Raw genomic sequence first — 12530 nt, 5'->3', positions numbered from 1 at the left:
GACATTGTAGCCCACAAAGAAAACGGTTATTTCGAGAGTTTAGGGGTCAGTATAAACGTTTTTGGAGAACCAAGAAATAGCTGCACCAATTGACTCTTCGGGAAGAATTGAGGGAAGCCACTCATGATAAAAATACCAGAATATTCTGGGAACTGGTATCATGGGAAACATCATAGAAACGTATATTGGTCCATCTGTATGGATCAGGCACTTTATACACTGCGAACCCCATGGTTCCGGCTGGCACAGAGCCAGCCCATGAGGATGCTCGCATTGGGCCTTGTGTCATCAACATCCCAATACCAGAGGTAGAAAGAGCTATGATTGACATGAAGAAACATAAGGCCCCAGGCACAGACTTGGTGCCTATTGATATCTACCGTGAGGAGCCTCACTTGTGGGCCAGCATTCTCACCAGCGTTTAATTCAGCGCTTGCTGGCCACTCCATACCCCGCTCATGGCGTTCAGCCATCATTGTGCCAATCCATCACAAGGGCGATCTGACGAGCCTATCTAATTATCGCCTGATCTCCCTCATTGATGGTGCAGCCAAAATTCTAGGGAAAATCCTGCTCAACCACCTTCACGAGGGCTTGATGCCCATGACATCATGACAGAAGTGCAAGCCAGGTTTAGGCAATGTATAGGGACCACTGGCCAGACTCTCCGATTATAAATGATCTCGTCCACATTTTCAGTAGTTAGAAAGTCATCACGTTATCTAATATATGTAGATCTGAAAGCAGCTTTTGATTTAGTTGATAGAGATACGCTGTGTGGATCCCTGGTAGATTTAGGAGCTGATATCTCCCTAGTAATGGCCATAAGGGCATTTAACACCAATAACATGGCTAGACTTAGGTACGGCCCAGGTGGGGAATGGACAGACCCCTTCTCATCGAGAAGGGTGTACAGCAAGGGTGTGTGCTGGTGCCCTCACTTTTAAGCCTCTTTTTAAATGATGTAGCAGACTATTTGATGGAAGGTCCTTTAGAAATCCCCACCACAGCCGGGAAGAGGGTGCAGATATTATACGTGAATTATGCTGTACTGATGGTGTAAACAGAAAACGCCACCATAGGCTATTAAAACATTTTGAAAAATACTGTGACATGTAGTCACTGACCATTAATGGAAGCAACACAAAGAGTATGGTCCTGAGGCCCTCTTCAGCTTTAAGTGGAACCCTTCGGTTAAAGGTGTACCCTTGGAAACTGGTAAGCAGTTTGATTACTTGGGAATAAGATTTTCAAAGAACTTATACTGAGGTAATCAAATACAGAAGGCAACTTTATTCCTGAGACAAACGGCAGATGCAGTTATGAAATTCAGGCATAAGGCTGGTGCCATAAGTATTAATGTAAGTTTGCAAATTTATAAGCCAAGGGCAGTGGTGGCTGCACTCTATGGGGCAGAGCTATGGGGGTATGCAAGCATCCGATCATTTCAAGTAGCTGAGAATAATTTTTAAGAGCTCTGCTGGGATTAGGACCAGCAACCCATTTAATAGTGCTCTACGTGGAGATACATTTTACCCCAATATCAGAAATTATATCCTTCAGGGCAATCCTCTATTGGGTTAGATTGGTAAGAAATCCTAAGGCAGCAATATACCTGAAACCCCTAGAAGAAGTTATCGCTAGTGGTGCCTGTCCGGGTTACACATGGTCGTCCCATATAAAAAATATTTTAAATGAGATGGAGTCCTTGTGGGAAGCCCCAGTCAAAGTCATACTATAGATTTGATTAAAAATCGGTATTAGGAATATATGCAGATAAAAAAAAACACCTGAAGTTGAGGCCAGGATCTATCATGCGCAAATATTTCAGCAACGCCTATGCCCCCCGCCCACCCCCCCCCCGCTCTGAATAGCTGGACGTGCTGTATCCCTAACTGAAGGGAACATTGTACCTAAAATACCAGCTGGGTATCCTGCCGACCAGGGATTATCTCATTCTAATCCAGATGCTTGCTGCTAAATTTGGCCTCTGTGATTGTAGCTTTGGAGAGATAGAAAACTTAACCCATTTTATTATTTTCTGTAACAAATAAGATTCAGCACAGCAGTGATAGCTCCGCCCCCTTTTTAAAGATTATGGGGTTAGATGTGTTAAATCAGCATTGGCACTGTGCATTAAATCAGATTACTCATATTTGGTATATTCTGTAGCATAATTTCTATGGGTTACGTGGCCTCACCTGAGAGAGCTGCCTTTTACGTGAGGTTGCATCTTAACCAGATAACCTATGCAGATTTGAGCATATTCGATGACGTACTGGTCTGCTACCTCTTGCATGGTCCCCCAAGTCCCTCCTGCACTTTACATACTCGGTGAGTTGGTAGATTGCTTAAACTGAGATGGAATTTAGCTTCCAAATGTCATTTAGTTGATAGTAATGTATATGTTTCTTAGGCAGTAAGCTTTTGATTGAATTGTATACTTTTTTATTGTTTTACTGCACTTGCACTTTTATATACTTGATGAATTTGCTGACTGATTTTTGCCGGGACAGAATGTACTGTCTGAATGTTATTCTGCTGTTTAGCGGATTGTTGTGTACATGCTTTCTAATGTAAGTTTTGCACGTCCAGGGTTTTTAAATCGCAGTTTTTAAATTATTGTAAGGCTGACAGCTGAAATTAATAAATAAACTCTTAAATTAATCATGAATCAGACTGTACACCAAACCCATTTGCTCCATCGCAAGGATAAAATGTTTGCCTTGCAATAAGGTATGCCATAAACACCTTAATGTGCCTTAATACACCTTAAGTACTGTACACAAATTTCACCAATGATTGTTTCCTAGCAGGAGCGCAACGCCCATAAGGGTGAAAGGGCTTCAGCCCCCCCACCAATCCGCCCCCATGTGTCTCAGCTTGAGCTGCTGTGGGCTGGGCTGGGAAGTGTCTGGAGTCTTATCTCCGGCACGCCAGAGTTTTTCAGAGGTCTGTAAAGACCATTTGCATATTTACATATCTTCGTTTCACAAGGCTTAGCTTTTTTTCTGGTTTCCGGACCCCCTGGGCCCCCACTCTGCCTATACCTTACATTTGGATTTTACTTTTACTGCCCTAGTGTGAGAATGCATTTCATGAAAAGAAACATAAATTAGGGTTGCCAAAAGAAGAAAAACAGCCATTTTTGTTTAAAGAGCCTGCAAAGTCCTCGTCTTGAGAATAGGGTTGTAAATAAATTCATATGTATTCATTTGTAATGTGACCTTTCTGTCTTTGTTCAGTCATGGATCATTCAGGCAGCCCTAGAACACAATTCAAAATGCGTTCTATTTATTTTTGCTGTTTCACGTATGCACAGATAGGTGTTGAAAATAGCCTTTAGGTGACTGCTTATTTTTGTATCTCTGGGACACCGATATAATAAGCTGGCAACCATAATCACAGGACTGGAAGTTTGTTGCAGGATGGGCACAATATCTATTTCCTCCACCCTTGATACCTGAACAGGGCCGGACTGAGAATGCAAACCGACCTTGGCAATTGAGCCTGACCGGCCACGGGGGAGTGAGTGGGGCCTGGGGTGGGCGTGGAAAACACTGCAGCTCTGTTTGGTACAGGGGCCAATATTGCAGCACTACTGCAAAACTGGCCCCCTGTACCAAAAATGCCCCCCCGCCAGTCCAAAAATGGCCCCCACCCTTCCGGCCCACTGAGAAATGCCTGGTGTCTGCTACAGCCAGTCTGGTCCTGTCCCTGAATAATACCATAATAGCAATAGTTTAACTTATATCTGAAACCCTACACCAGCCCTCAATAACATGCTGAGTTAGTTCAAGTGTCTGGGAATGCACCCTGCATTCAGACAACTCACTCCTCATTCTCGCCCTTCACTTTCACACTCATCCTGCACTCACAGCAATCACAATGCACTCACACTGATCACCATGCACTCACACTATTCACCCTGCACTCACAATGACCACACAGCACTTATGCCACTCGCCATGAACTGACACTGTTCTCCCTCCACTTACCCTGTGGTCACATGAGCACATTGCTCACTCTGCACTCACAATGCACTTGCGCTGTTCACCCTGTACCTCACCCTTCAGTCATACGAGCACACTACTCACTCTGCACTCATGGGACACTTCACTCACCTGTACCCCTCAGTGCTCACTCTACAATCTCACTCAAACAAGCCCATCACTGACCATACATTCATTCGTCCCACTCTGCATTTACATCCGTACCCAAATTCTTATGGTCACCTCACTCACCCTGCAGTTACTCCTCTCATCCTACTCTCACACTGTCGCATTGCTCACCATGCACTCACATGGGCACTCCTGTCACCCACACAGCACAGAGGATAAATGTGCCTGCTACAAAGAATGTGTACCAAGCAGATCACAGAACTGAGTGTGTGAGTAAACTACGGGTAACCCTATAAAAAAAATGAAATGTGTGTCAGAAAGGGGCTATAGAGAGATGAGGTGTATTGTTGGCGAGTGGTAGTGAGGCAATTCATGAAGAAGGAGGAAATGGGGCAGGGGGTGCCAAAAAAGACTGTTGCACCATGCGCGACCGGTGCTAGGGCCAGCCCTGGCTGGGAGTCTAAGCACCCACCGAATTTCGGGTCTGGTTGCCCCCCTGTCTCCTAGCAGAGACAAATAACCACCTTCTTTAATCACAACAATAGGAAACAACCGCTGATCATCTATCCAAGTTTCCGCATAAACACACATTTTGTATTTTATCGCAACATTTTAGTATCATGAGTATTACTTGTTGACTGCTTTGAACATAAAACTATAAAATGTGTTGGCATACAAATGTCACTCACTCGACCTCTTCCTCGAAGTTAGAAATAACTTAGTAGCTGCAGCCCCAAACTGTCAACATAAAAGATGGTGTTTCCCTTCTAGTGATTTGAGCAGGTGTCCTTTCACATACACGCATGGCTGAAAAAGCAGTGAGCGAAAGAATACCATTGCCAAGAGGATTAGTTAAGTCAGTCAAAAAAGGAGTTTGCAGATGGTAAAAACAAGTATTAGGATTCTTAAGACCACACTGCAAGAAAAACATGCTGATTTGATTAGATATGAATTGCATGTCATTATCATGGCCAGGAAATTAGGAAATGTTCTGCGAAAACTTTCTAAAAAACATAATCACATTCTTTGTGGTTTCACAGTTAACACCACAGCAGCAAAAAAATAAAAAATGGAGGTGCTGAATATTTATTCACGCAAGCGTTTATTTGCTTTGCAAAATGCTGTTGCGTGACAAGTAATATCGCAATAGTCCAATCACGATATTTCAAGGGTTCTGATTTAGTCAATGCATTGTATTAACCAGAGCAGCATGTGTACGAGTTGTACAACCGGGTTAAAACTCACACAGTCCACTGTTTTTGCGCAGAACTCCTCCATAAAAATAAGCTTAAAAAGCACAATAGCTAAAACATCTGTGTGAGAAGATGAACAAATTAGGTACAGATTTGCTCCCTTTAAATCAACCATCTAATATCAGTTTTACAGAATTATTCAGTGCGATTGAGCATTTGGTGCTTCAATACTGGATCTTCCCTCAGACCATTTTTAAGTCGAGCCCTGAGCCAGCGCGCAAGAGCTGCTCTGGGGTTGATCTCGGGTAGTTCAGTACCTGAGAGAAGTCCAGCCCACTACCCCGCCCATATTTTTCATTGGCTCATGTGTTTGTCCTTCTAAATGCTGTCTTGTGATTGATTATGAGGCTTGTTAGTCCCTCCTTATTATGGCTGTTTCGTCATCTGTACCCTCCCATGGCTACTGGTTCTTTACTTTTTTTAAAAACTTTGTCATTTTATTAACAATACACATGAATCATGATACATAGATTTACAGGTACATTGCTCGCAGGCTCGGAGAAAAACATGTATAATAAAAGCAAACATAGACAAACAGATACATTCCCTTATCCAACATGTCTAATGGTCATCTTTAAGTGTATTACATTAACTCCTACTTCCATGTTCCTACGCCCCATTTGCCCGTCTAATACCAGTGTGTTGCCATAAACAAAACTGTAACCTCATTAAGCTCCGCTACGTCACTCCGCTAATTGTGCACCCTAATTTGCTCCTTGTCCCTCTTGATCGGGTGGTATGTCCGGTGTCCCTTGTAAACAAAGGTATTCCCTAAGGGGTTGCCATATATCCTTGGGTCTTGAGGTGGGCGGTTGTAGTTCTGCATATAGTTCGCTTGTGGTATCGCAGTATGACATGCTCTGAAGCCAGCTCCTCGCATTGGGTTTCTGCCTGGTGCCCCAGCGAAAGACTATTTCTCGTTTCGCCAGCAGCATGGCAATTGCTATGAAACTGCGTGTTGTATCCACACCATCTACTGTACTAGATTGTGTATTTCTTGCCAATAAGCACTTATTGTACTACAGGACCAAGTCATATGAAGAAGCAATGCCGCCTACTGATTACATTTGGGGCAATGAGTAAAAGTAGTGTTCTTTATCCTGACCATCTGTTGTGGTGTGACATAGGCCCTCCTGAGCATCTTAAATTGTAATAATTTATGTCTGCGGTTCCATGAAACTAGGTTAACTTGTTTGCAACACTCTTTCCAGATGTCGTATGTGAGTGGTTGTCCTATATCAGCAGCCCAGGCTTCTCTGACCTTACTATCTTGTTGAGGCATTAATGCAAGGCTGGCTTTGTACAGTCTAGAAGTGATGTGTTCTCCACTGGTGTCTGTAATTACTAACGTGAGTGGACTGAACTCTGCTGGCTCTATCGTATAGGTTGATAATGTGATTCTAAGCGCGGTCTGCAAACGGGCCAGTATGAAATGGTCCATGAATGTGCCGGACGGCAAACGCAGATCGTCGGTGCCGGAAAATGCATGACCTCCTGGGAAGAGGTCCCCAATAGATTCAAGGCCTAATCATGAGAGAGTGCGCTTGGTCCCAACTTCTACCGCAGGGGAGCCAGGGATTCGCTGACAGTGGCAGGGCTGGAGAGTATAATGTTGACCCTCCTGTTCTTATGAGTAATGCATCAGGATGGAACCAGTGGTATGCATATCCACTCTGTGCTAACAAAAAATAGAGCTGCATATCCAGAACTCCGAATTCCCCTCTATCGTACGGAAGTGTTAAGGTGTCCCAATTAATTTAGGCTGTTTCCCTCCCCATACCAACTTTATGAGATGTATGTGGAGTTGTGCAAAAAATAAGTTGGTCAACGGGTTGGGAATGTCTGTGAATAGATAAAGAAAGTGAGGCAATATCACCATCTTTACAATGGCTATGCGCCCGGCCATTGACAGTGGTAGCCTAACCCACTGTTCTACTTGGGTCTGCAAGCGGCTCAGTGCAGGGCCGTAGATTAAGCGTAACACCTGCTCTGGGTCACTATGTAAATATATTCCCAAATATTTGGTTTCCGCTTCGCACCATTGAACCGGAAACTCCCCGCTCTCACGATTCTGTATGTCTGTCAGGGGGAACAGTTCTGATTTACCCCAAATAATTTTAAGGTCGGACAAAGCTCTGAAACGTTCTATTTCAGTTGATAACGGTTGCAAATTTTCTTCCGGCTTCCTGATATATAAAGCCACATTGTCTGCATATAATCTCACTAGTACAGGACCGTGTTTGAATTGGAGACCTCTATGCAAATGGTCCTTCTGGAAATAGCGTATGAGGGGATCCATTGCAATTATGAAAAGTAATGGGGATAAAGGGCAACCCTGCCGGGTGCTCCTGGACACTGTGAATGGTTCAGTTATTGTGCCATTGAAGCGGATACGAGCTGATGGGCCCGCATAGAGTAATTTCACCAGATCCATGAAGCTTTTGCGAATACCTATCTTGGCTAGCACTGCATGTAAAGAGGGCCACTCCACAGAGTCAAACGCCTTTCCACATCCAAAAAGGCAGCGACTGCAGGCGTGGTGGGATTTATTCTGTTAACTACTGAAAAGAATGTCCAAAGGTTGAGCGCAATGGACCTGTGCCTCACAAACCCAGATTGAGCGCGAGCTAGAATGTGTTCCATTAAAAGCGAGTGTCTAGTCGACATCATCTTGGCTAGGATTTTATAATCAAAATCCAGGAGTGATAGTGGACGATACGATCCACACTGCTTAGGGTCTTTACCAGGCTTAGGGAGGAGTCCAATACCGCTTCTCTGAATGAGGGTGGGAGAATGCCGGATTCCAATGCTTAAGCATAGACTTCCAGGAGGTGCAGGGATAGGAGCGTTTTGTAAGTTTTGTAAAAAAAATTCCTGGAAACCCATAGAATCCAGGAGCTTTGGAACCAGCCATTGCTTCAATGGCCTGTTCTATCTCTTCAACTGAGAAGGGTTCGCTCAGAAACGTCCTGTGTGCATCAGGGAGCTATACCATGACAATCTCGCCCAAGTACTCTCTAATCTAAGTCATGTTGGCTTCTGACTTTGTAATGTATAAATCTGTATAATATGTCAAGAGTGTGCGCCCAATGGCAGGATTTCCCGTTATAATCCATGCTTGCGCATCACGCAACTTGGTAATATAATTCTGGGAATAACGGGGCTTGAGTAGTCTCGCCAAGGTGCGGCCTGGCCTTTCCACTACCCCATACCTACGAGCTGTGGCGTACTTCCCTAGATGTAATGCTTCTCGACTATCTTCGTCTGTGTATTCTTCCAATAACTCAGTTCTGCGAAGCATGTACTTTGTGCTGTCTCATGTGTCTCCCGTCATGTTTTCCCTGCCTAAAAAATGTAGGTCATCCTCTAATCTAGCCAGTCGTCTCCTTAAGTCTCCCAATACTCCAGTGTGCGTGGAGATACATACCCCCCTCATGCACTCCTTAAAGGCCTCCCAAAGAACTGCCTGCATCGAGACAGATCCAGCATTACTAGCAAAATAATCCACTATTGCTGTGTGTAATTCGTCTTTGAAAACTGAGTCTTTCAGCGCCATGGAGGGGAACCTCCATTGCCTCTCGAACCCACCTTCTATAGGAAAGTGTAATGAAAGAAATACAGGGGAATGGTCAGACAGAGTACTGGGTAAATGTCTCATATTTTAGACCCATGCTATAGTTGGTCTGGTGATCAACCAGTAATCTAGTCTCATCCAAGCACTGTGCTGTTGTGCGTAATGGGTGTATTCAGTGTCAGTGGGGTTCAGATATCTCCAAGTGTCCACAAAGTCATGGTCCTGGCACATGTCTTGTAGTACCCTGCGAGGGCGGGGTTTAGTAGCTGGAGCCTTTGCAGTGCTGTCCAGAAGCGGGTCTAGCAGTATGTTTAAATCTCCTCCCAACACTACGCGATCTGTCGACAGTCTGTCTATGTGTGTCTGCAGTTGTTCATAAAAGGTGGATTCATCAGTGTTTGGGGCATACACATTAACCAGAGTAATTTTATGGTCCGGTAGTGTTCCTGTTACTATCAAGAACCATCCACCGAGTCGGATATCGTGGCTATATGTGTGAACGGCACCCTTCGATTGATCAATATGGCCACCCCTCAGGCATATGAGCTGTAGTAGATGCAAATTTAGAAGGGGATGAAGGTGATAAGTGTGTTTCTTGAAGATATAAAATATCTGCCGTGTGTTGCCGCATATATTGGAGTACCAATCTACATTTCTTAGGGCTATTCAGACCGCGGATATTCCAGGTCAGCAGGGTAATATTAGTACTGCGCTGTGTTTCTATCTTGTGGGCCATAACGGGAATTCTGTGTGTGTGTGCTGCTCCTGCATCCTTAAAATGATACAATCTTCTAACAAGTACAATCCTAAACCTGCATCAAATAAATGACAATACAATTCTATATCCCTCCCCCCTTCCCCACCCTCACTTGGCGGCTGCCCACCAGGTGATACCCCTATATCCCCTCTAATAAGCTGTTGCTGTGCAAAACGCCAACATGGCAATTCTCCCCAAATCAGTACAATTATGTTCCCACGGGGGTGGCAATGCCCCGTGAGACCCCGCACACCAAATAATGAATTAACATTTACCCCTCATCAACAATGACAATTTATATGAACAAGTGTTCGCAGTGTTAGCCAGGATCTATACCCATGTTTGTTACCGTCAATACTTGACCAGCAATGTTCGCTGCTGCATATTGTTCATCTGCCCGGTATTTGCTTCTAACTTGCTGAAAATAATTCCGCACTCATCCCCGACAGGGCCTCTTGAGAAGCTCCCCCAGGGGAGGACCCGCCTTTTGCACCGCTAGTACCAGCGTAATGCTTGCAGAAGTTATGTACCTCGTCAGGATTGTCAAAGATTTTTGCCTTACCGTTAACATCAATTCTGAGCCGGGCAGGGTACAGCATGCCATAGCGGAGACCCAATTTCCTAACCGCTGCTTTGGCCCCCACAAACTTACGTCTGGCTTCTTGCACCAGTGCAGAAAAGTCCGGATAGAATGAAATGTTGGAGCCCTGCCATGTCAATGTCCCCGCTTCTCTGGCAAGTCGAAGCACCGTATCTCTAGCCTTGAAGTTTAGCAAGCGTGCCATGATTGGTCTTGGTGGAAGTCCCGGATTAGGACGGGGACCGAGCGTTCTGTGGGCTCGTTCAACAGTAAAGGTGCTTGTAAAGTGTTCTGTCCCGAACAAGTCCGTCAGTAGTCGCTCCACGAATTGGTCCAGTCTTTCGGTATTGGTCGATTCAGGAATTCTCATGATTCGCACGTTATTGCGCCAGCTTCTGGCTTCTAAGTCCTCATTCTTTGCGGAAACCGTCTTCAGTATGCGTTCCAGTCGTTCTACCCGCTTGGTAGTTTGAGCTACCCTGTCCTCCAGGTCCGATGTGCTACCCTCCACAGTGTCCACTCTGGCGTCGTGGTGATCGATTCTCTCTCCCAGTCCATCAAGGCGCCGGTCTAGCGCTTTGAATCTGATATCAGCACTTTAAACCCAGAGCGTAGTTCTAACAACAAGGCCGAGTTATCTGGGGTGCAGTGCCTCCAGTGGCGCCAGGGGCAACCTCTGCAGTCATCTCCTCAGGTTGCCGGCTGTCTGTCTTTGCAAGGTGTTCGAAATGCAGTGGTTTCTGCTTAGCGTCTTTGCGCACCATACCCTACTACCGCCGGGAGCACCCGTCAACCCTGCTGTGCAGCGCGGGACTCTCCCTCAAGAAGGATGCTGTTCTCGCTCCCACAGTCTCTTACAGTATCGTGCTCACACGTTAAGAGGAAAGGTGTCACCCAGGGTTGGCAGTCGTTGTCCAGAGGTAGGTATACGTGTGCTGGCAACATGGCCTCCATCGGGTGTTTTCTGGCCCTCCTGTACTTCAGGCAGTGCTATGGCATGTTCCTCTCCATCTCCTCTAAGGTCTAGAAGCCCTCACGTGTCACACTGTTGGGGTAGGGGGGGCATTCACCAGTTACTGTGGCAATGCACCTCTGTAGTTTGACTGCGCCCTGGGTCCCAGGATGATCGGTTCCTCAGGGCCAGTTGCCCAGTCTGCTGTAGGCAATTTTCGAGGCTGCGAGGGATCCTGCCCGCGTTACTCCTGCCCAGTCTTCATTGATGGCTGCCAGATTGCCCTGGTTCTAGACGACATGAAATAGGAGGCCGGGGGGCTGGGAACATGTGTCTTGCCTTCCCTGCGCCAGTGCACGTAGGTCTGTATGGCTAAAAGTTTGTGGATTGGCTTCCTCAGGTTCAGGAAGTGTCGCAAGCCTGATCAGGAAGCTTGCAATCCCCGATACTTAGAAGGAGCTCAGCTGGTGATTTTTAAGGGCTGCGTGGGCTCCCCATCTACAGCAGCGGACTCGGCTTGTATCGCTACAGCGCCGCGTCCAGGCCATTACCATATGTTGCGTCCTTTCACCGCTTCGCCCGGCGCTGAAGCCTCATAATTAGTCCCCGGATTCAGCGGCGCTTACGAGGTAGAGTCTCCTCCAAAAATCAAGAAGGTATCCACCTTCCGATTACTTTGCGGTCCATTCCAGTGCCCAGATTACGCCAGCAAGTTAGTTCCATTCTTGGCCCGGCCTGGGACAAGTCCGCAAACGGCAGGTGCCATTTTGTCAGCCGGGTCTCGGATCACACAGCAGCCGATGGGGTGCTTGGGTGGGGCAGGCGACCGCAAGGAGTCCCCCCCCCCCGGGCGGTTTGGGAGGGGGCGTGTGGGGGGGCGTGGCTGGCCTCACGCCGGCCATTTTTGAACATGGGCTCCTTTTTTGTAGCCCAAATGTAGCCCAAATATAAAGGCTTTGGGCGCCTGCTCCCGGCCACCATTTTAGGTTTGGTGACCTGGTGGAGCTAGGCTAGTGGGGTTTTTTGTTCCCCCCCCCCCCCCCCCCCTTTTCCCTCCCACAAAAAACACTTTTTTGCATTGGGCCTCCACCCCCTTTCTTTCTTTTTTGTAGTTTTTTATTATTTTCCTTTCCCCCCCCTTTTTTGGAGTTTTTCTGGTGGTTTTTCTTGGGACAGGTGCGCAGGGGGTTCTACGCTATGTATTTTGTCACTTGGAGCAGGTGCTGTGCGGGGGTTATGTGAATTTTGGACAGTTTTACCGGAGGTTGGTTGAGTTATTTGTTGAGTTGGGTT

The sequence above is a fragment of the Triturus cristatus genome, chromosome 11 (genome assembly GCF_964204655.1).
Source record: "Triturus cristatus chromosome 11, aTriCri1.1, whole genome shotgun sequence".
NCBI lineage: Eukaryota > Metazoa > Chordata > Amphibia > Caudata > Salamandridae > Triturus > Triturus cristatus.
Note: the sequence above shows the minus strand (reverse complement) of the source record.